Here is a 26,257-nt window from a genome sequence, read left to right as displayed (position 1 = left end):
GCGGCGACGCAGTAGAACACTACCGATAGTAAAAACAATGCAATCATAACGTTCAGTGTATTGCTAGAGACAAGATGGTGTTTTCGCTAGATGAACGTGTTTTCATTGTGGAGTCGTACTTCAGTACGAAATCAGCGGTTGCAGTGCAAGATTTGTTTCGCCATAAGTACCCAGATAAACCGGCTCTTAACAAAACATCAGTATTAAGGTTAGTCGCAAAATTTAGAGAGACCGGTTCTGTTAATAACCAGGAACACAAAAGATCTGCGTCAGTGTTGAATACAGATACAGTCACTGAAATCAAAGACCAATTACTCGCCTCGCCTAATAAATCGATCAGACGTTTGTCTGCTGAAATTAATTTGTCTAAATCGGCTGTTCATCGGGCGACCAAACAATTACAATTACGACCTTATCGCATTCAAACGGTTCATCGACTTCTTGAGCCCGACAAAGAAAAACGGCTACAATATTGTCAACGGTTCCGTCGATTTCTTCGTGAGGGAATTAATGTTATGGATTCGTTATTTTTCACAGATGAAGCACGGTTTCATTTGGATGGCTACGTAAACAGCCAAAACAGTAGAATTTGGAGCGCTGAAAATCCCCACGTTTATCACGAAAAACAATTACACCCGCAGAACTTGGGCGAGTGGTGCACGATATCGCGGAAGAAAATAATCGGTGCAATTTTTTTCGAGTACACCATCAATGCAGAACGATATCAGGATATTTTATTTCAGTTCATTGCACTCTTGGAAAAGGAAGACAGACACTCCTGGCTAAAACATCGCACTGATGGCTACTACATCGCGCTAGTGCGACATCGCACTTCGCAGATTCAACTTCTGATTTCGTTGAGGAATTCTTTGGTAATCGTGTTATCGGTCGAGGCTTGTGGTCACCATGATCTGACTGCGGCGGTTTTTTTTCTACGGGGTTACCTCAAAGAAAAAGCCTATAGAAACAAACCACGAACACTTGAACAATGGAAAGTCAATAATGAACAAGCTGTATTAAATATCCAGGCACAAACTTTGAAAAAAGTTGCAAGAAACGCTGTAAAAAGAATTGAATCTTGTATTCAAGAATATGGCGGCCACTTCCAACATTTACTCTAAGTGTAAGGTAATGGATGGTAATAATAAAAATTACATTTACATTTACACATGCCTTTTTATTATTTCAATACCTACCAATATAAAGTTGGATTGCGTTTTATATGGGACACCCTTATAAAACAATATAAAATTTATAGATTTTATATAATTTTAATTGATTTTTTTCTTATGTGATGGACACATACTTTTTTCATTCCAGTTTCAAAAAATTAAATAAATTTAGGCTTTATTTCTATAAAATTCAATATTCTATAAAATTCTAATTCATAATTAGATACTTAATGATAAGTTACATCATTGTTAAGCTCAACATTTTTGTCATAATGTTATTTGTATCGGGCGCTTTACTATTGGAGTAAAGTCTAATTTTTCGTATATTGATTAAATATAACGATGTTACTGATATACACATTATGAGTATATTTTACAAAAATATATCCAAACAGTAATATATCTGATTTACGCATGTTTTACGTGTAAAATTACTATATTACATATAGTAATTTATTTAATTGTAAAGTAAATAAATTTACAATTAATTATCGAATGCGTAAATATACTATTACATTATTCACCACTGAACTTAATATTGTGAAAAATTTATAAAATATCACATAAATTGTTAAATAATTAATTGAAGATGAGTGAAATAATAATAAAGGGAGATATCAATGTGTGAATTTTTAAAATAAAATTCAAACGAAAAGATACACCAAACAATTAATTACATAAATATTTGTAAATTATTAAGTGAATTACAAATTATTTATGCATTTTTTGTACAGTTTCCTCATATTATTAGTTTCTTTTATTATTTATATATATAAATATATATAAAAATTATAAACTTTCTACCTTTGTATGCTAGTCTACTACGTTCTTTAGGGAAATGTGTTCTACATTTAGGGAGCAGCCGGATTAAGCTAACTAATTTAAAATGTGTTTGAGATAAACAGAATGAACATTTATGTATGTATATATATATATATATATATATATATATATATATATATATACATACACAACATTACAACATATACATACACAACATGAACATTTGTGTATGTATATATATATATATATATATATATATATATATGTGTATATGTATATGTATATGTATATCAGTTTGAGAATTAAAGCCACATTGTGCCTAATAAATGCAATATTATTGAGCGTAATTTTCCAACTGCTAAAAAGTAAACGGTAGGTAATAATATAATGTTTTGATGTAGATACTGAGCTACTAATTTCATATCGTGACACGCTATGTGGATCATTACTATATAAAAAACAAATATCTGTAAAAAGAATAGCTTTATATACGTTTAAAAAATAGACGTTGGATTAATGAATTTAATTTCTCAGAAAATGCTGAGGAAAAAAGAAAACATTCTTTAAATCATTTATTCTGAAATTATATTATAACGAAGAAAAGAAACAGATATTTTTGGAAATATAGACATGATAGAAATATTGTTACTTCCTTTAAATAGAAATCACTAGTTTTTTTTTGTTTTTTTTTTTATTTTCCACCTAAAATATAAATATTGTCTGAAGACTATCATGCGACTTGAAATATGTTTAATTGAAGAATGTAAAAATTCATCTATTTTTAGATCATATGAACATTTTGTTCTTTTAAGAACTTAAAATTGTATTCCTTCCATTATGTGTAAGATAAATATTCCTGAACGGTAATACTAGCGTGAGCTACAAAAAAAGCATTCGAAACAAATTTTAGAGGTATTGAAAAAACACTAATTATTTGAAACTGAATATTCCTCAGAATTCGAATTATTCTATTTTTATGACGTTGCGCATTTAAGTTTTAATTTCTACTGTAGAAAATTTTCAAAAGCCCCCATTGATTTTAAACACTAAGCTTTAAACCCCTTTTACATTTTTATTACATTTTTAACATTTATTTTAATTGAAGAATAATACCTTTAGTTTTTTACTTATGTACTCCACTAGTCCACAAGGTATTACACGTAATTACTAATACTCTGTGTAATGGAGTATAAATTTAAATTATCTACTACATAATTTTAATACTAATTAAGTTGAATTGATATATAATTCCTTTAAGTCATTCATTATAATTTACTCGTAAAAATGTAACTTAATCCTTATAACCACAATGTAATCAGAATAGTTTGTAAATTACAAAAAAAAGACTCAGCTAATCATGCTTTTGATCAACGGTAATTCGAATTTAAAGTGTAAAATTATTTGCTTACTGTAGATTGTTAAAATTGATCGGCTGCGTTATGACATTAGGGTAATCCTAAATCTTATTTTGATGATTAATATACTCATAAAATCTCAACTGACTGTTCTTCGGAAGATTCTAATAAAAACCTAGTTTTCTAGTTTGTCGATTTCAGCCCATCCATCATTCCCCTTAAAATTTCTATAAATATTCGATCATGGTTAACATGATATTGTGTATAGTATTATATCAAACAGTAGGCTAATATACAACCCACCGGATTGGTCTAGTGGTTAACGCGTCTTTCCAAATCAGCTGATTTGGAAATCGAGAGTTACAGCGTTCAAGTCCTAGTAAAGCCAGTTATTTTTACACGGATTTGAATACTAGATCGTGGATACCGGTGTTCTTTGGTGGTTGGGTTTTTTAATTAACCACACATCTCATGAATGGTCGAATGTACAAGACTACACTTCATTTACACTCGTACATATCATCCTCATTCTACCTCTGAAGAATTATCTAAACGGTAGTTACCGGAGGCTAAACAGGAAAAAGAGAGACTTGTATCCTAAATTTTTCCGTTTGGTGGATTAATTAGAAAAGTAATCTTTTATTAGAACCAGATACTTAATTTATGATTTATGTAAAATTGTTCAATGTACCCCAGACCGTTTTCTTATGTAGTTTGGTGATTTTCATGAGACAAATCAATTTTCAAACTAGACAACTATTGAAAAGAAAACCCCTTCCCCGGTGAAGGATTTCACTCTTGAGAAGACATTTTCAGCGTCTGGCTTATAAACCATTTGGAAAATGTCAGTCTTTCAAAACTTTATGAGAATATATGGTGAATAATCGGAAAGGTATATTTGTTCAAAAACTTTTTCGACAGGGTTACTAGTTTCCAGATAAACAGAAAGGAAATTCCTAAAATTTGGCACTTGAGAACAAAAGGACGATTTGGACGACTGTGAAGTCGTCCAAAAAAGAAAGAAAGACTAATATAAATTTATGTGATAAAGTTATTTCAATTTACTTGTAGTTTTCTTCTTTCTTTCCTGTTTAGCCTCCGGTAACTACCGCTCAGATACTACTTCAGAAGATGAATGAGGATGATATGTATGAGTGTAAATGAAGTGTAGTCTTGCACATTCTCAGTTCGACCATTCCTGAGATATGTGGTTAATTGAAACCCAACCATCAAAGAACACCGGTATCCACGATCTAGTATTCAAATCCGTGTAAAAATAGCTGGCTTCACTTGTGGTTTTCTACCTTAAGACAATGCACAATATGCATGCTCAGATGGATAACTAACACTATTTACCAGAATTTAATGATATATTCAGCATAGTGTGAAACATGTTTTTTTTTTTAAAAATTAGGGTTATAACAGGTAAGCGTAATAACATAAGATAAAAAAAAGCGTTGTTTGTCTTACTTTTAAAATTAAGAAGCACATACTTAAGATAATATTTTTCAAATTACCCAATTCCTGTTCATTTTTTGTCGGTTTAGTTTTTTTTTTTTTGTTTTTAGGTATATGAATGTTAGGCTACATCATAAATTCTCCTGTTTTAAAATCTTATCAATTTTTTATTGTTGAGCAGAAATTTAGCATTAGGATTAACTAAATGCAATCAGAAACTGTGATAAATTTAATTTTGTTATTTCAAAAGTAAATACCGCACTAATTGTGTTTTTTTTATTAATATTTATTCAATATAGATGTTATAATTTAAACATAAGTATTCATTATTCCTTTAATAAAAGTAAATATTCAATAATATATCAGAATCTTTAATGTCACGAACATATTTACACGTGTGTTAAACGTCTCATTAAATGAACCTACTGTTGCCGCATTAAACAATGTATTTATGTCAACAGAGATAGAAACAACTGTTGATGTTCTCAGATTATCTCCCGTCCTAACCTTAATCACAGCTACCATTGTTTAAATTCAGTGATTAAATGACTATGCCTGTTCCAAATAAGATAATTATTTAAAAAAAGAAAGACATATTACATATCCCTACACTTAAGCGATAAATCTAAATCATTCGCAAAATTATACTACCCAGGAAATTATACGTCAAAAAATATACAACGGTATAAAAACTTATTTGATTTCTAGCCACTAGTTATTAGGTTGTATTAATATACAATTTTTCAAAGAATATTTTAATATTTATTACAGTATAAATTACCCACAATAAGTCTAAAATTGAAACACAATAAAGAGAATTGAAATGAGTACTGGAATACAATAAAGGGAATTATTAACGGCGGCTGCGTAATAGCCTTTTATTTACCTTTCCATATAAAAGGTTGTTAGTAGTATCCTACAAGTGGTTTTACTTTTTAACTAAATTACTACTGGGAGAATCTAATGCAAAAATTTGTAATCAGCGGTCGTAGAAACGAAGTTTATTTTATCGATAATCAATTTTAAAATAATAGTAATAGAAATAAAACCTGTTTCCCATTCTGATAATATAATATTTAAATTTCGGAATTATTTGAACTTTTTGGGTACTTAGTTTAAAAAATAGATTGTATATTAGAATAAAGATCCTAATAATGTAAATTATTAATGTAAATTATTATCCTTCTAAGGATTTAGAAGAAACAATGAACGGCATAGATGAAGTCCTACGCAAGAACTATCGCATGAAAATAAACAAGAACAAAACAAAAGTAATGAAATGTAGTAGAAATAACAAAGATGGACCGCTGAATTTGAAAATAGGAGGAGAAAAGATTACGGAGGTAGAAGAATTTTGTTATTTGGGAAGTAAAATTACTAAAGATGGACGAAGCAGGAGCGATATAAAATGCCGAATAGCACAAGCTAAACGAGCCTTCAGTAAGAAATATAATTTGTTTACATCAAAAATTAATTTAAATGTCAGGAAAAGATTTTTGAAAGTGTATGTTTGGAGTGTTGCTTTATATGAAAGTGAAACTTGGACAATCGGAGTATCTGAGAAGAAAAGATTAGAAGCTTTTGAAATGTGGTGCTATAGGAGAATGTTAAAAATCAGATGGGTGGATAAAGTGACAAATGAAGAGGTATTGCGGCAAATAGATGAAGAAAGAAGCATTTGGAAAAATATAGTTAAAAGAAGAGACAGACTTATAGGCCACATACTAAGTCAATCTGGAATAGTCGCTTTAATATTGGAAGGACAGGTAGAAGGGAAAAATTGTGTAGGCAGGCCACGTTTGGAGTATGTAAAACAAATTGTTGGGGATGTAGGATGTAGAGGGTATACTGAAATGAAACGACTAGCACTAGATAGGGAATCTTGGAGAGCTGCATCAAACCAGTCAAATGACTGAAGACAAAAAAAAAAAAAAAATGTAAATTAAACTGGACTTAGATTTTTACTAGAGGATAGTTGTAAGAATGTTAGTATTCTACTATTTTCATACTACCGATTTGGGAATTGATATCAGCTGAAACTCTTTTAAATAATTCGATAATACTAATAGGTTTTTAGCATTATTTGTGTGAAGTAAAAAAGTGATTGAAAAATATATCTGTAAATACAAATGTAATCCATTTGAAAACGTAACCGGAATATTTGACTGAAAAAATAAATAAATTTCAGCTAGTTTAAAAAAAAAACAACTGGATTTTAGATATTCAAAATCTAACGATCTATATTATTTAAAAACTACGCATAGACGTTTTGCAACAATATGTAAAAATATGAATTCGGAAAAAAAAAAATTTATAAGTGTGAACGTTAAAAAAAATTTATTCATCATAGTAAATAATCTACTATTATGCTTGCATATTCAACTTCCTGATAAGGATAGAATGGATTACATATTATTAACACAGATCTCCGTGGCAAAGTGGTAGGAGATCGCCTTTCAACCCGAAGTCCTGGGTTTGAATCCTGGTCAGGTATGACATTTTTCTTACGTTATAAATCTATAATTCATATTCCCATGCACAGCCTTCGAATCTTATGTCATGAATTTATCTTCAAAAAAAACAGTAATTTCATCCAGCCTTGAGCTAAGGAATCGATCACCAATCTGACTCTCGTTCTTTAAAAAATAGTAATAGCTTGCTAAAAGTCATTAAAAGCAATAATGAAGATTGGAAAATCAGAAACAAACGTTATATAAAAATACCGTTGTGAACCTGTGAGCTCTTATAAATGAGATAAAAACAAAAAAAAAATGACGGTTAGTTAAATGATAATATATTATATGGCTTTAATATGTAAAAAAAAAAAAAATTGTTGTGTTTCAGATGAAAGTATATATATATATATTTTGGAAGAAAATAATAAAGAATCAAGCAGCATACAGAAATTATTGTTGATAGTGTGTACTCATTTATTAATGTGAATTAGAAGTAAAATAAGAATGAGAAACCCTAACAAAAAACTAATCTAAGCAGTAATTAATAAAAAACCCGTTAAAAATTCTGTGGAAGTTGTTACTATAAGATAGATTGATAGAAATGCAGATACCGCATAGTTTTATTATTACTGAATATTATTATATTATTCATACAGACGCAATTGTGAAATTTAAATGATGTATAATGAAAAGAAAACAAGTTTACTTAGAATAACTTAAGGATATATATTATGTTGAAACAAAAACAAATGAAACGTAGGAAATAAGTATTAAAAGAAAGAAAAGCTCTTCGTATCTTCTTAGCAGGAACAGATAAGCTGAGTAAAATGAATTTATATTTCAATGGTTTATCATGAAAAAAGTCCATTGAAGTTACTTTTGAAAATTTTATAACAATAGTTACTAATTACGCTAATTCTAAGTACCATTTTCTCTGGTGAGAAAATTTACAAACTTTTGAATACATATAACTTCAATACGTACGGCTTCATTACGTTCAAAAAAAAAAAATCTACAGAAAACTGGATTATATTATAAGGAGTAAGAATTATTAGTAAAAAAAAAAAAAAAAAATACGTTTTTCCGTGTATCTGGAATCGTACATGGTGAATTTAACTCATTTTGAGGTGCTGAATTCAAAACTATATCAAACTTTCTGCAATATATCACGTTTTTAAGATACATACGATTTACACATATGATTTATTTATCAATAAATGCATAATCACGGTGAAAGGAATATTTAAAAAGAAATTATTTGTATTCATTTAATATTTGTTTAAATCAAATAAATTTTATTTATACAAAGATATATTGAAATACATGAATATATTTTTTTAAATGATTGAAATTTTCTTATATTTAAATTTAAAATATGTTGACAACTTTTTCGCTTGTACGATGTTTTATCAGCTGGTTTTTGTGACAAAAACCAGCAATAATCATAGAGTATTCCAGGATCCCATCTTCCTTGGTACGGATGCTACATGATTAGAATATCCTAATGGAAATGTTCTTCTTGCTCATCGCTAACAGAGCCCAAATTTTAAAAAAAGTGTAGGTGGGAATGAGTTGGAAATTAATTTTTAATGACATGCTACATCCTAAACTTTTGTACTTCTGTAGTTGTACCAAAAACCATAGTTTTTATCTTTTTTTCTGCCTTAAAAAAAACTCCGACAATGTCTTTGAAGTCCTTCCATGCAACTAGTTCATATTCGCTAAGTTTATCGTCAATGGTTAAGTCCTTAAGCAGTTTCTTGATTTACGGAGCGATAAATATACCTTTTTTTCATCCCTACCCTTGGAACTGCACCTAGACCGGCGAAGCACAACTCAATCCGAAGGGTGCCTTTGCCTCTAACTTCCAGAGTGACCATACTGACACGGCTATGCCGGTCCCAGGACGGGGTACCAGTCCTGGGACCAGCAGCGTTCCCCCGGGATCACCACCAGGGACTCTGGTCTTCCTTTATGCCTTGCCTCGAAGTGGAGGGCCCCCTAGAGGACCCTCAACCCGGAACTCTGGTCTTTTCATTTTAACCCCCTAACAAATTCTCTGGAGTCCCATTTCACTCATAGGCCGTGAGACTCCTCGGCATCCCACGCCTCCTGAAAGGGGCTATCCACCCAACCCCTGATCTAGAAACCTCAAATATCCGTTTTCAACGTCCTCTCTATCATGCTCCTCATCGTCCACCTCCTCCCTAGTCTTAGCTCTCATTATACGAATGACCATATTACTAATTGCGTCTCAATTCCGCCGATTAAACAACATCGTTTCCACCACGTTATCTGGGGTAATCACACCAATAATATGCTCCATCTCTCTCTTCTCCATCACTCATCTGACACGGTAGAACACCGTGTGCTCCACTGTATCACTCTCTCCGCAGTAGAGACACCCATCCGACCTCCTCCTCTTTCTGTCCCGCAGATACTTGTTGAAGCAGCCATGACCGGACAGGAAGTTCGTCATCTCATAGGTTAACTCGCTATACCTTCTGCCCAGCCACGGTTTGATCTAAGGGATCAGCCTTCTCGACCAGCTCCCTACCTGCGCTCTTTCCCAACGGTGCTGCCACTTCATCAGCGTATCTCGCTTAGCTTGACCTTTTGGCACACCCTCCGATCTCTGCACTACCTCCACCGCAATCAGATCTAAAGGTGGCACCTTATTAAACACAGATAATACCTTTTCCGGCATTGCCATTGCCACCGCCGCCGCCACCTCATTGGGAATTTCACCTAGTCCCGGACTTTTCCCCCTACTGATTTTCATCACCGCACTTGTTAATTCAATCTCATCAAAAGGAGGAATCTCCACCGCAGAAACTTCCTCCAATACCTCACACGACCTGCTGGGGAACAGTACCTCCACACAGTCCTACAGTAGCCTCGTCGACAATACAGGCAACGTCCTCCCGAACTTTTTACTAACAATCTTGAAGTATCCCTATACATAACTATCACTTGATAGTGATGTATCCTATACATCACTATCAAGGCGATCACACAACTTCCACCACTTCTCTCTCTTACTGCTCATAAGTTCTTTCTTAAAAGCTTTTCGCCACCTCCTTATTTCTTCCAGTGCCAAATTATCTCTCTTCCTCACATCTCTACGATTTGCTCACTGCAGACGCCTCATTGCATCATAACAGGCTCTTCTAGCCACCGCTACCTCAGGCGACCACCAATACAATAAGGTTTATCCTTTGGTCGTGCCTTCTCCAGCGCCCTACGGCAAGCCTCCGAATGTACCTCCGTTAAAAACTCCGGCGAAATGTCACCGAGATGACCCAAACGTTATTGTACAATATGTTGCACCTTCTCAATGCCCAACGCCCTCACCACTCTTCTTACTTGTACATCAACCCCTCGTGATCATGAGACCCCCAGTTCAAAATAGATCACTTCATGATCGCTAAGCGACTCTTCCTACTGAATCACCTCCCAACCTTTAGTCGACTTGGCCAGACACAGTGAAACAAACGTCAATTCTATGAACGACGATTCAGTTCTCCGGACCAGGTTTGGAAGCTTACCATCGTTTAGGCAAATGAGACCTCGCTATCACTTCCTCCAGCTGACTACCTCTCACGTCACTCCTCTTTCCACCCCAAAACAGGTTTTTGCATTAAAATCCCCCGCTATTAAAATCTCCTTGCTGGAGGCCCTTCTCATTCTACTCACGCCATCTAGCACTGTCTCAAAATCCTGGCACATTTGAAGACACATATACACTACAAATGATCATTTCTGGCATCTCAACCCAGACATAACCTTTGCTCGAACCATGTCTCACAAAAGGTATACTTACTTTTGCTCGATATAGGGCGGTACCTCCAGCTACATCATGCCATCAACCCTCCTGTTCTAGCCATCTCAAATTTGGTTTGGACACTAACATCAAATCAACATCCTTCCGCCTCGCATCTCAACAACCTAATCATGTGAGGCGGCTCTTCTATTTTCATTAATCTGTAAAAATCTAACCATGGACCTTCTTGACACACCTCCATGTCCTATTTCCTACCCCTTCGCAAGGAGCACACTTCTCCGGGGCCTTACAGTCTTCTATCTTATGCCACTCTTTATCACATCTAAGACATACAAAGGACCGATCTGGGCCCGTGCACCACAATGCCATATGTCCACCTTCAAGAGACCTATATCATCATGAGTCCGAGTTTTTTACGTGATGGGGCGGCTTTATAAATAACATGAGTATATGCAAATACATTAGTCACCCAAATTTTATCTTAATCTCGGAGTGCAGAATCTTTGAGATTTGGTATAAATTTACGACAGACATAACAAAAATTGCCTGGATGATTCGAAGATCAACGTACTTTTGCAGAAGCCATGTTGTAGCAAATAAAATTGAGGAATATCACTTTTGTATTATAAATAATTAATGAAAATATATCAAAAAATGATAAATGTGTAAAACGCGCGTGTGGGTGCGCGCGCGCGCACCCACACACAGAGTATAGACAAGTGAAACAAGGCAATAAAATTTTATATATTTTATATTTTTATATATATATATATATATATTTTTTTTTTTTTATTAAGGATGTATGCATATTGTTTAAAAGTAAAAATAGAGAAATTAATTTTAATTGTAGCCAGTAGTTGATCAAAATCTGTTTATTATGAAAAAAGTTTAAATATTTACGATTTACGTAAAACCTTTACGTGGTGCCACAATTTCAACAGAATATTTGAAATCAGCACACAAATTACAGTGAGAAAAGTTGTGTAACTTGTTAGATATAAATTTTGTGTTGACTAGTGGAATTATTACCGAAAAGTAACAGCACGATTTTAACAATTGTTGTGAGTAGAACCTGGTTATTGGAAGTCGATGTAAATAGAATAACAGAAAAACAAGGCATAGCATAAGTTAGGTTTAAATTACGGATTGAAGCGATCTTAAGTAAAGGAATAAGTGTTACCTTACACAAGTCTGATTGGTGGTCGTTTTCAGAAAGTAATATGTCAAAAACACATCTTTGATTTTTTAAAACGAATTTTAGATTTTATATACTAGTCAAAAACAAGTGTAATTAATTAAGTATATTATATTCTTAAATATTTAATGTAACACCTCTTTATCCGATTCCCCGAAACCTTTTTTTATGTTACGCATTACATTTATTTTTATCTTATGAAAAATTATCTTTATTTAATTTTTTACACTTAATTACATCTAGGTTTGTGAGAACTCATTAAAAAATGCTATATAATTTCATTGGCGTATTTATAGTGACAGGATATTAAAACAAGAATTTACAGTTTTCTATATATTTTAAAAGTGTAACATTTTTAAGTGGTAAGAGAACTTGAAAATACTCTAGCATCGTTGATAGCTGCACTTTAACACTTCAATGTGATTTGATTTTCAGAATTACAAATACTAAGTGATGAGTCTTACTTTAAAAAAATGTATTTCTGTGTAAAATAAATAAACCCTTTTAATCATTATTCTTGTAATTACAACAGACGTGAATGAGGAAAAGTAGCGGTATTTAAATTTTTAAATTAATTTTAGACATACCAGAAAATGTGAAACGAGATAAAAATTGTAATTACTATGTAATTTTTCATCAAAACATAATTTATCACTTGGGAGAATATCTAAAATTATCGAATGATTTTTCAATTATCCAGCTCACTTTGTATAATTTTTTTTATTGAAAAGAATTTAATGTCACTCCATGAAAAGAGTATCAACGTTTTAGTCCTTGGTATTAAGAGTTTGATTATAGCAATTTAGAAATAAAAGTAAGTTGTTGAATCCTGCAATGGGCTTGAGAAGGAAATAAAAATTACCTTATAAAAGACTGTCGGTTTGCTTGAAGTATAGTGTCTACTGTAACGTAAAAGTAAAACTATAATATATTAGCGTAAGAAGTTGTTCAATAAAAACCATTAATTCTGATTTATTTAATATTTTTTAGCTGTTTTTAATCATCTAAAACTATAATTTGTATCCCTTTTATAATATAATAGAGTGGTTTATTTTTAGCTACTCAGAAATATTAAAAACAATTATTATTATTATTATTTTATTTTTTTACAATACATTAGTTTGTTCGGTAAACAAACTACAATAACAAAATAGACATTTTTCTTCCATATAAATGTTACAGATTTATGTATAAACTACATAAATGTTACAGAAAATAAAAAAAGAATAAAATTTCATTTTCATCCTATTATACTTCTCCTACAGATCTACTCATTCCTATAAGGTTTGTAAAAATACATGTTTTCATTATGCAGTAGAACGCAGATTACCTTCTCTTTCTATCATTAAAACGTATTGCGAAATCCATTCCATTCTTTTCTGTTTGAGCTGTTATCATGTTGTATAACGTTAAAGTTCTGTTAATTGTTAAAAAAAAGCACTGGCATATGATGTGTTAACATTTACTGCAGGATAGTAGGTCATTTGAATACTTTAACAATGACTTCATGAAACTTAAATTTGTAACTACTATAGTTTGAAGTAATTCTTCAGACAAACATATCAGCATTATATAAACAGTTGAGAAGTTTTAGTTCACATATTCTCTTCTTCAGTTGAGGAGTAAACGAATAATTTTTGTGGTTTATTCTTAACAAATAGTACGTAGTTTTTATTATTTCCGTTAAGCGATATTTCCTATGGATATGTAATATCGTTTAAGGTAACGATTTATTTCTTGCAAAATTTTTATTTAAAGTAACTGAAAATAAGTGTTTACATTCTCCCATTATTATCAAAATACTAAGGTCAGGCAAAAAGACAGAGAAAAAATTTAATTTTAATTTTAAATCAACAGGAAATAACTCTATACTTTTTAGTTTTTAATTTTGAAGGGTTAATAAATTGAAAGTTATGCATCTCTCCAGTTAGGCAGAATAACTAGTACGGATCCTTACTAATAATAACAACCACTTTCTATCATTTACTGTAAAGATGCCTTTTAGTATTAAATTCTAAAAAAAGTATATATTATGTATTGTTAAGTAGTGAAATCACTAGTCGAGTTAATAACTTTATAATTTATTGGTTATTCTTTTTTACGTTCTTTATTTATTTTGTGTTAAGTTGATGTTTTACATCTATTTTATTAATTACAATAATTTTATTTGTATATTTTTTATTTCACTGCAGGTATTTTTTCATTACACTAATATAATGATCTGCTTACGTGCAATATCTTTATACAACTTATTTATAGTAGCGTATTTGTTCAATTGTTAACCGTCTCGTCTGTGTTCTACCAAGCTATTGAGCGTGAAAAATGTTTTTGTTCATGATTTTTTTTTTATTTTAATATGAAATTCAACTCTTTAATGAATTTAATTTTTATTACACGACTACCCAAAAAGAAGTGTAATGTGTTTAGAGTGTATCTAAGTTTGTTCCAACGTAGCAGCTCAACGACTTAACCGATTTTGATATATGACCCTGCGTTGAAATCCTTACGTTACCGGGAGTGTCATAAGCTATTTAAATATATTTACGCAGGTGATTTAAAACGAAAGGGGACTAATCTGGAAACTAATTCTAGAGTTTAAAATAAGGAAAAACGTTTGTACAAACTTATAACTGAAAACGGTCAATCAAGTTAGGGTTATCGAAGTACTTCGCGGGGTTTCAGTTTCCCCGACGAAATTTCAGTATATTAAGGGTAAGCTTCATGGTTTACTATGTTTTTTGACCTGAAAAATCGAATAAAATTAGTTTCAAAACTGGCTTCCCGTAGTTTTCATGATATCCAACGTAAAACAGAAAAATTCAGGGAAGAAAAATTTTTTTTTTAGGTTTGAAGTCCTATAACTTTGTGAAATTACTAATAAATGCGTAAATTGTATTATGTAAAGTGTAAAAAATTTTATTGTGAGATAATTGATTTAATAAATTCTTTGAAAAACAAGAAACCAATCAACTTTTATTAATAACAAATTTAACAGAATACTTACGAATTTGTAAAAATTAAAAACAGCTGTTTTTATTACAATAAATTTAGACCTTTGAAAAACTAAAATATTTTCAATTTACTTAAAAAACATACTCACTATGGTTTGTATTCTAATAATTTATTACACGACTGCGAAAAAGGAATTAATATATTTATGGTGTGTGTATATGTTTGTTTACTCAAACTGCTGAGCCGATTTATATTATGATCTCACGTTGGAATCCTTACGTTACCGGTAGTGCCATAGGCTATATCTTTATATATATATTTCTTGTGTGGGTGTATATGAAAGTGAACTCTTCCGAAACGGCTGGACTGATTTTGATGAAATTTTGTGTGTGTGTTCAAGGGTATTCGAGAATGACTTAGATTCACAATTTGGTCCAGTGGAAAATGTTTTTTTAATTAATTTTTTATTTATAACTAGTTGTTGATTTTGGAATGTTTTACATTGGATCCGGCAGACTGCACTACCATCGCAGTATCGAATATTCAATAATATTCTATTTTAATTTTAGTTTGTCCCGACAGTTGGTGCTGCGATCAAATTGAGAAAAATATTTCATAATTTTGTGTTATTATTGTGTTACAAAAAATCGCGAGAAAACAGTTTTTTAATAAATAAGAGGCTAATACATCAGATGAAAATGTAAACAAAGGAAAACCAATCAGATCAATGCAAGATGGCCGCTGTAAAATACAACGACCAGTCACAAAGGGCCCGTGTGGCCGTTGCCAATGTAAACAAAATCACAACTGATTAAGTAACAAGTAGGCACTGCGATCGCGTTTAGAATTGTGCGCGTATTGAGAAATATTATATTATTATTTATTGAAATAACGTTTTAAAGTGTAATTTAAAATTATACATTGTGCAAATTTGTAAGGTACAGTATTGAAGTGGAAATGTTTTTTTAAGTGTTGTTGATCTTGGGATGGTTAAGGTTCACAATTGGGTACGGTAGGCAGAGCTGCGATCGCGTTTTAGGAGTTTTTTTTTTTTTTTTTTTTTGGTTTATCAGTCAAACCCGGTAGTTGGTGCTGCGATCGGATTCTAGGAATTTTTTTTTATTTTGTTGCTTTTTCGCATATCAGTTACTTGCGTCGTAGCTTAGTGTTGTTCTTACATTAAAATTCGTATTTAGAGAATAGTTTGAATTAAATCCGATAGGTAGTGCTGTTCTGACAATTGGATTTATTTACATTCTCAATTTTATAAAGTTAAAGGTGAAATTTTGTTAAATTGCTAATGTTCAGTTTTTTAAGGTTTTATGAAACTTTCAATTGTTGTCATTTAATCTGTATGTATACTCAGATCTAGCAATAGCGAAGCATTGCCGAGTCTGCTAGAATCGGGCGCTTATTGAGAATATTATTTATTTAAATAACGTTTTAAAGTTTAATTAAAAAATGTACATTGTGCAAATTTGTAAGGTGCAGTATTGAAGTGAGTATTTTACATGATTTTTTATAATTTTAATGATGCATACACGTGCATTCAATAACAATCAACTTAACCTACAAATTTAAATTGTCAGTTCTCATTTGATTCTATGCAACTTATGAAATATTGAACGGCTCTTTGAAAATAAAAATTTAAGTTTGTAAAATAAATTATAACATTTATAAAATTAAAATATAAGTTACTTATATAGTTTAAAGTATATGTAAAAAATAGAATTTATAATGTTTTAGCTGATTAATTTTATAAAAAGTTTTATAAAATTATTTTTAATTTACAATTATCTAAAATTTGGTAAAATAGATGTTAAAATAAAGAATGAGAAAAACGAAAAAAATTTCTACTAAAATTTTAACTACGTTGCTTTTTTACAGTGCTTTAATTTTTTTATTAATCGATTAATTAAGCTGTTAGATGGTTATGAAACATCAAAATTATTAAATAAAAAAAAAATATGTAGTAGGTACTTTTTTAGAATGATGCTAACTGAAAATTAGTAGTAATGTTGATGGAAATTTATTAATTACACTAATTATTAATTTTACGACGTTTCGATTTTTTAATTCAATTTTCATCGGACGTCTCAATATTTTGTGAAAAAAATATTAACCATACTACACATAATTAATCAGTAAACCCATTACAATAATACAACAATCACAAACTAATAATATCATACTAATAGTAATTTTAATGAAATTTAGAACACATTCCTGCTAATTTTAACTTAATTAAGTTACTTATATTTATGTGTGTGCATTTATTACAGTATAATGCCGCGTCAGGCAACGTCTGTCGGGTCCGCTAGTATATATATAAATTTAAAACTATGAAAAAAATTATACATTATACAAATACTATACACAAAATTGCTACCCGCACGCTCTTTAATTATCCAGTATTAAAGAACAATGTTTTCTTTGGCAGACGTGTTTTTTAATATTTATATCTAAAATTAGAAAAGAGCAAGATCTTTACAAAAAAAGTGGGAGAGAATTGCTCATTTTTGAGGAAAATAATATTAAATTTTTAAGGTCATCTCCATAGAATGGAAAACACTAGGTTAACCAAAAACTTTTTAACTTTTTTGAAAACAGGAAAACTAAAGCGAAATGGTCACAAGAAGTCGAAAATGATCTTGAACTTCGTAAGATATCAAAAGAAAATATACTAGATAGATCTCTTTTCATAAAACTGATTTCAGAAGTTAATTTTCCAGAGTAAAGGATATCTTAAAAGCTTATCATGGACAGAAGAAAGAAAAAAGAACACCTTAAAAAGAAAAGAATGATTAAATATTGGAAGGACAGGAAATTTAATGCTATTCATTGTGATCATTAGGTGATCCAAACGAAAAACAAGATATATGTATTATTTTAAACAAAATATATAAAAGTTAAGAAATAAATGAAAATATATTAAAAGTTGAAAGAATGATTTGAAACGAAAAAACCAAAACAGACTAAAAGTACTAAAAATATTTAATAATATTTAACCTGTAAAAACAGAATAATAATAACAAAAATAAAAATATAAACTTAAAATTATGCAAATTTAACAAAGAAAAAGTTAAAAAATATTTCCATTGTTATTCTATATAACACCATACTTTCTTCACATATGAAAAGTGTAGAATATGTATTATGTTAGAGAAAGAAAGACCGTAAAAAAGAAGTACAGCGAAACAAAAAGTAGAATAGAAAAGTAGGAAAATTATATATTACAGATAAACATTCTTATGCTATAACAAATTGCTTTTGCTCATTATCTATTCTTGAAAATAGATGACAACTTTAATCGTTTAAATACGACTAACTTAGATTTCGTAAAGACATCTGTAGAGCAATTTGCCTTGCAAACCGCATACGAGAGGAATACCCTCCCTAGTATAACTACAGCTACACATACTAATACGTGTATATATTTATTTCACGGAGCTAAATTTCAAAATATTTTATTTTTTTTATAAAAACGACTGCCATTGTTTTACATCTGTCGAGAACATTTTCAGATAATGGAATCAATCATCTCCAAGTGTATTCCCTGTTACTCACAACTGAAATTTTTTTTCGTCAAAGAAATATTTCTTTTTTAAAATTTTTCGGATGAGTATAGGTAAAATATAATGATGTGGTTTGTCGGACTTAATTACATATCTCATGAAGTGCTATATACAGAGTGAATGTAAAAATATTTTATTGAATAGCCTTAAAATATTGCGATTTTCATAACTGAATTTTTCAGGAATTATTTTAACGATTCAAACTGCAGAATTTGCAATAAAATCTAAGTAATAAGTTTATTTCTTAAAGGAAACGATTCCCTTTTTTATCGAAAAAGAAATAATCTTATGATCCAGTATTAAAGTAAAAAGAATTAAAACAATTATCATAATAGAAAAACGGTTGTTTTTCCATTAAGATAATTAACGGAACGGTATCAGTGAATGACTTTCAACATAGAATGTAGAATTTTAAAGACCACCTTTTGATAAGACGCTTAGTACAGTTACAATTTTAAATGAGGCACGGTATACATTGCTTTAAAAACATGGTGGATCGACGAAGTATTTAAAAATATTGATCAATCTAGAACAGTAATATACCAGGAAATATACTTAAAACGATTTCTGCTTCTTTACGATATCACTCAGTGTTGAAATTTTTTTATTGACTCTGGTGTCATTGATTCACTTTCACTATTAAATACCAACTCATTGATTATATGTTTTAATCTAACTTTTAATTAACTACAATGATTACATTGAATATCTGTTTAACTTATAATATAATTTATGTATTGTACTGTTGTATATAAAAAAGTAAGAAAAATATATGAGCACTCTACATGACATGAAATTAGAATGAATAGTAAAATAACGAATGAAAATAATATTAGAAAACTATCAGCTGGTCTTATGAGGAAAATACATTAAAATACCTTACGTATTTTACATGAAGAAGGAAAAGAAGAAGAAGGCGAGACAGTATTCTTATTTATATAGAGAAAAAATACATGAAACAGAACATACTGCTGGACAAAATCAGAATGATTCTCCCTTTATAATATAACAATGATAACATGATAATAATATTGACTGTTTTTATTATATAACGTGAATATGAATGATCAATGAAACATAATTTATGATTCTATTAAGTAATATGAATAACAAACAAAAGTTACAGCTAGTAACATGAAATATAAACTAAATTAAACAAAATAGTAACAATGATACGTATGTAAATCATAAATGTAAATTAAATGAAATTGTTATAACAATAAGTATACGACTAATAAATTCAATCATTAGCTAATGGAAATAAGCGTAATTTATCGAAAGGTCTACGTAAATGACCATTGGATGTATTTAGGTCAACTGCTATTCTAAGTTGTAAGAACCCGAATAAATTTGTGTAACTACCCCTTGTTGCCAATGCATAGATGCGGAATTTTCGTTGATAATTAGTACTAAGTCTTCAACAGAAAAATTACGAAAGTTTTATAATGCCACTTACTGCGTTGTTGTAAGTAATGCAGATAGTGGAATTAAGACAAGCTCCAAAAATAATTGAATTAAAATCGTATATAAGTCTTCAAAATTGAGAATCGTCTGTCCAATTAATCGGCAAATGTGAAATTTTACCCTCTTAATCGTGCTCTCCCATAAACCACCAAAATGAGAAATATCAGAAGGTATGAAATACCAATTTCTTCCTTGTTTAGTCGTTAATGCTTGAGTGTCTGATTTAAATTCATTTGATTTAAATAGTCGGTATACATTTTTATGTATATTTTTAGCACAACGGAAGTTAGGACAGTTGTCCGAAACGATTTGAATGGGATTTCTCTAAGAAATATGAATTTTCTTTGAACTGCAATGAATGATTTTGAAGTTAAATTCTTTTAATTGAGTAAATCGCTAAGAATAAATATCGAACCATTGGGAAGTTTAATAAATGAATACATAAGTATAAAATTTTGTACTTTTCCTTAAAATAACAGTGGCATTTATAATAATAGTAATTTTTTAGTTATATAGTTACTAATTTTACCAAAGGAGTAGAAGAACATTCGCTAATGAGAAGTATTCCATGCAATTTTTTTAATGCGATATTCAGCTTGAATAAAAAAAAAATTATTAAATTCTTCTTCAATATTTATTTTAACTAACTATATTTTAACTGAAACAAAAAAAAAACCAAAGGAAAAAAAAACAGAAAAAATTATTCTATTAGATGACATAAAAATTATCTAGAAATAGGGATTTATAAGGAGATTTAAAAAAGGATTTACTAGAAGAGTTAGTAAAGAAAGAAAGTTATCTAAGAATCTCTAAAACGAGTTTATTCTCTTTTCAGTAATAAAGAGAATGAAGTAAATTTGCAGTGCTGATATAATATTTTTTTCTTCACAATAAGTCTTATGCCCTCATTTCTAGAAATATTAGTTGTTCATTTAAAAATATTATTAAATACATTTTCAAAAAAATATATTTTCAACCTTTATGATGTCAGACGTTTGCGATGATAACGGGGATTTGCCCAGGAGTCTGCCTATTCGTAAATATATTTAATGAAGTATATTTGAATTCCTCATTTTAATTCCTCATTCCTACGTACGATACGGAGAACTTAATTTGGACGGCCATTCATAACATCGAAAACTCACGTTAGCAAAAAGAAAAAACAATTAGATATCAAGCTTAGACAGTTGAACTGATTATTAGGAAGAAGTTATAAAAATTTACAATAAATAATAATTTAATAATAAATAAAAAAATTAAAAAAATCAGAAATTACGAGGGTTATTTTTTTTCAAGGTCCGATCGATCACGAAATTAAAACCACAGTGAAAATAAAATTTTGTTTTATTTGTAACAAGTACTTACATAGTTACGCTGTTTCTATAGTACTTACATAGTTACGCCACTCCGATTTAGACATTTGTAGTAGCGTGGTACCAACTTTCCAATACTCTTGTCATAGAACGGAGCAGCCTGTGTTTTCAGCCATGTTTCTACGCTGGTCTGCGGTACTGAAGTCTCTCATTCACAATGGTGTAGACAGCTGACCTTGAAATTTCAGGAAATGAATCACTCAATATAGAAATTGTGAACCGACGATTTTCTCGAATTGCCTCATCCACTCGCTCAACGAGATCATCGGTTGACACTCGCTTCCTTCCCTGACAGCCTGCACACCATTGTCGCACTTTGCTGTCACTCATTGAAGTTTCACCGTACACATTACTTATTCGTCGTTAAATTTCAGCTGTATTACACCCCTAAGCCTGAAGAAATCGAATTACCGCACGCACTTCACACTTGGCGGGAGATGCTATTGTTGTAGACATGTTTACGTGCTAGCTACGTGTTCACAACTAAACGAAGTGACGCGGCGTGATTGGAGGCCATACTAGAGAAGCTGCGCAACACATATGCGCCATCCGATTATTGCGCGGGTTTTTATTTCACGACTGATCGGACCTTGAAAAAAAATAACCCTCGTATTAGTGAAATAAAATTTTAAGGACTTTTAAAAATGTGTATATATAATTTAATAGGCATTACTACATATGTATATATGTAATAGATCTGGTGAAACAGATGACTATTTATTATTAATTGAAAATTATAATTTAGAATCGTATTATTTTTGGATTGTCTAGTTTTATTTTATTATTCTAGAATTTCTATATAATTTTATTTACATTAAAGTTAACTAGAGAGTGACTTAGAAATAGCCCCTCACAAGAACATATACACTGAGGCATACATTCACGATCTTTAATAAATTGCAAAATATTCTTATCTTTTAGTTCATTACTCCTCTGATATTGTCGAAGAATATTCATCCTAAGTCAGAGTTGATCATTTCGTTTGTTTTTTGTTGCCAGTCATTTAATCCCTCTTTGTTTTGATATAATTTTTCTGACCTTAATTTGTGTACACGTTCACTCGTTTTTAAATATTCACTCTCTTTATATTCATCATCTTCTCTTAATATTTTTATTCCTTCATTGGTTTTAACTTTTTTCTCTTTATATTTATCATCTTCTCTTAATTTTTTTTCTTACCTTGTTCTTAACAGTTTTTTTCTCTTCATATTCATATTCTTTTGGTGTTTTTGAGATATATTTATTTTTTCATCTTCTCTTTCTTTTCCCTGCACGATTGTTTCTTTTTAATTTTTGATTGTTCACCAAATAATCCAATAATAAAAACTGAATATTTTACACCGTAAGGCCGAAATTAACATTTGTAACTCGTATAAAGGAGCTTACTAAACGGAATAATTTAATTATTATTTTATTTTATTTATACAACACACCAGAACTGAAACTTTTGTTAATCAGCAACTCACGAAGGTACGAATAATACTGATATTATATGTGTTTGGGATATATATGGGGATATATATGGGATATATATGGGGATATATATAAGGGGATATATATGGGTTTATATGAGTAATAAAGGGACTTTTACTCTATCCTAATATTTCATTTAAAATTGTTGAATTAATAATTGTATAAATATTTTATGTTAATAAAAACTAATATTTCAGCAATTGTATAACTATCAACTTTATTAAAGAATTGAAGGATCGTATTTCACTTTCAAAGGAAATAATTTTAAAAGAAATGCAACAAAAAAATGTGTATATGTAATTTAATAGGCGTACAAGAACGCCTAAGGAAATCTGAAGTGGTGTCTGCATCAGATTTTTATTTTATTTATTATTGTATCGCAGATAACAATTATGCAAAAATGTCTACTGAAAAATAATTAATATATACATATTTCTACTGTATAAGTGCATATTAACTTTTTTTTTATAAATAAAATTAATTAATTTGTAAATAAACAAAACTTTCACAAAAAATAAAATAATATATTTAAAAGTTTTAAATATAAAGTTACAAGATAAGGCAATCACTTTTTATTTTAATTATATTGGCTCTATGAACTCCTCAACCACCTAATTAGTTTAGTAATTAATTTTTTTATAGTTATTAGATCCATTTGAATAGCATCTTTTATTCTATAAACGTGTGCGCTTTATTGGAAAGTTTTAGGTGATATCACAATATTACTTAATAAAGCCATAAAATTAATAATTTTTTATTTCTTATTTTCCAATAACTATTTTTACATTTGTAAGGCTTTCTTAAGATTTTATATCTTTTATATTTTAAATTGTATGTAAATCTTTTAAACAAACTAATCATATATAAACTAATTTAGTATTGTGCCGCACGTAAGTACATTGAAACTACGTTTCACTGTGATGTTTTTTTCCTCTATGATTTAGCTCTATTCTAAAAGAAGGAATACTTTTCCGGAAATGTAATATTATTTAAAATCGCCTTTAGTATAATTGAATTTTCTAAATCTGTTTGCTTATTAGTGTTTTCTTTAAATGTAATTTTAGTAGAATATCTATTATTTTAATGTAAAACAATAAAATGATTCTGGGGTATGGGCATATGCATGCCAGAAAATCAATTTTAACATATACGTACCTGGATTACAATAATGTCAATAAAATAAATAAAACTGGTCATCAATTCAGTTCATGATTCGTCTTCTGTTTTTTGTAGAATAAATTTGATAGACGTTTATATATGTCTGATGACTACCATAGTGGAGAGGATTTTCAAAATTTCAAAATTTGTTTTTTTATCTATTTCTATAAAATGAGTTTATTATCATTAAATTTATTTATATGTATTTTATTTTGATTATCTATATTTAAACGTTTTAATTGGATTTTCCTTTATTTATTTAATTGTAACGGCAGTATGTATTTTGAGGCACTATAAATCAAATATACGTCTATATATATATATATACACACACATGAAGGGAATTGTATACATAAGAATTTCAGGACATGTTCTAGAAAGAAAAATAAAGAAGAAACATCATACAACCTTCACACAACATCATACAATAGTCTGGAAACGCTTACAGAAGTTATACCTTGGGAAAAATTTCACCCAGATTTTTTTTTTAGGGTAAAATGAAACTAAATTTAAATTCTTTAACCTTGAATTAAGAGCGAAATTTGATGATTTTAAATTATTTGTTTACTTAAAATTAATCAAAAAGGTCCCGTTCTACCTCTAATAATTTTTTTGGTGAATTATTGTAAATAAAAAAACTGGTTTCTCACAACAGATGTTTTTAGGTTTAGGACTAATTGCGAAATAACTTCTTTAAATTGGTAGTAGATAAAACTTTGCTTCATAATTTGAAGAAAATTTAATTCTGAGAAAATACGTTTAATGCCATGAAGAGTTTAAGAAATTTCACTTTTATTAAATACAAGATAGTAGCACATATAATTTTAAATACAGTTAAAGTTATACAAAATTATCGTGATAATTAAAAAGAGCTATCTAAATGATTTAGAGCCAGTACATCTAAATGTACTGGTTTTCCATTTAGTCTTTTTTTTTTTTTTTTTTCTCTCAGCTCCCCTGGGCCGGACCGACTTGTTGGTATTACGCCGCCCAGGGGAGTGTCTTTAAACTCAAATAGGCCTCCCCACCTACCGGCTATATACCGGCAAGGCAGGTCGGCCTACCGGTTAGCTCTTTTTGAGAGTTCTTTATCAATATTGGCCTCTTGGGGACCCAAAAGGGCAATACTAATACACCACGCCAGACCCAGTTCGCCGCGACGCGGTACCGGGTCCCTTCAGTATTCAGTGTGCTCTTGCCTGACTGTTACCCGTGGAGTCCTTGGTGGGTCATCAGTGCCAACACACCGCAGCATGCTGGACCTCACCAGCAAGGCTGTCCACCCAGTCCTATTCTAGCCAACACCTTGTCTTCTCTCATCGGAGTATTTCTGTAGAACAACTTGTCTAACAAAACTAGCAAAATTATTCCAGTTTGACTCGCTTCTTAGCATGTAGTCTATTGTTGTCTCTGGAGTTATACCTGTGAGTGCCTTACTATGTCTAAGTGTGTCCCACCTATTGCACTCAAAAAAGGTGTGCTCAGCATCATCTATCTCGTTGCAGTAGTTGCAAATCGGTTCTTCTCTCTTGCCTATTTTGTGCAGGTAGTTATTGAAGGAACCATGTCCTGTAAAAAACTGCGATAGGTGATGATCAACCTCACCAAATCTTCTCGACAACCATGGCTTGATGTTGGGGATGAGGGTTCTCGTCCATCGACCCACAGCTTCCTGCGACCATCTTTCCTGCCAGATATTATAAACGGCATCCCTGACCTCTTGTTCTGGCTTGCCTTGTGCCCTCTCCACCCTCTTTTTTGCGATTAGGTCAATAGGAGGTGTACCCGATAACACGCACAGGGCGGCATAGGACACTGTCCTGTATGCGGACACAACACCTAGGAGCACACACCTGTGCGTCCTCGCCAGTCTCTCTTTGTTGCGCCTGGTGGCGATAGAGCGCCACCAGGCCGGAACGGCATACATAAGCGAAGACACGACGGTGGTCGCCAGTAAACGGCGCTTTGAGGCCCGAGGGGCATTCTGCGATGACATAATGATGTTTAGACTTTTTATCATCCTTTCTGCCCTGTTGCATACATTGACTATGTGCTCGGT

This window comes from Lycorma delicatula, chromosome 1 (genome assembly GCF_047948215.1).
Source record: "Lycorma delicatula isolate Av1 chromosome 1, ASM4794821v1, whole genome shotgun sequence".
Lineage (NCBI taxonomy): Eukaryota > Metazoa > Arthropoda > Insecta > Hemiptera > Fulgoridae > Lycorma > Lycorma delicatula.
This window is presented reverse-complemented; position numbering follows the sequence as displayed.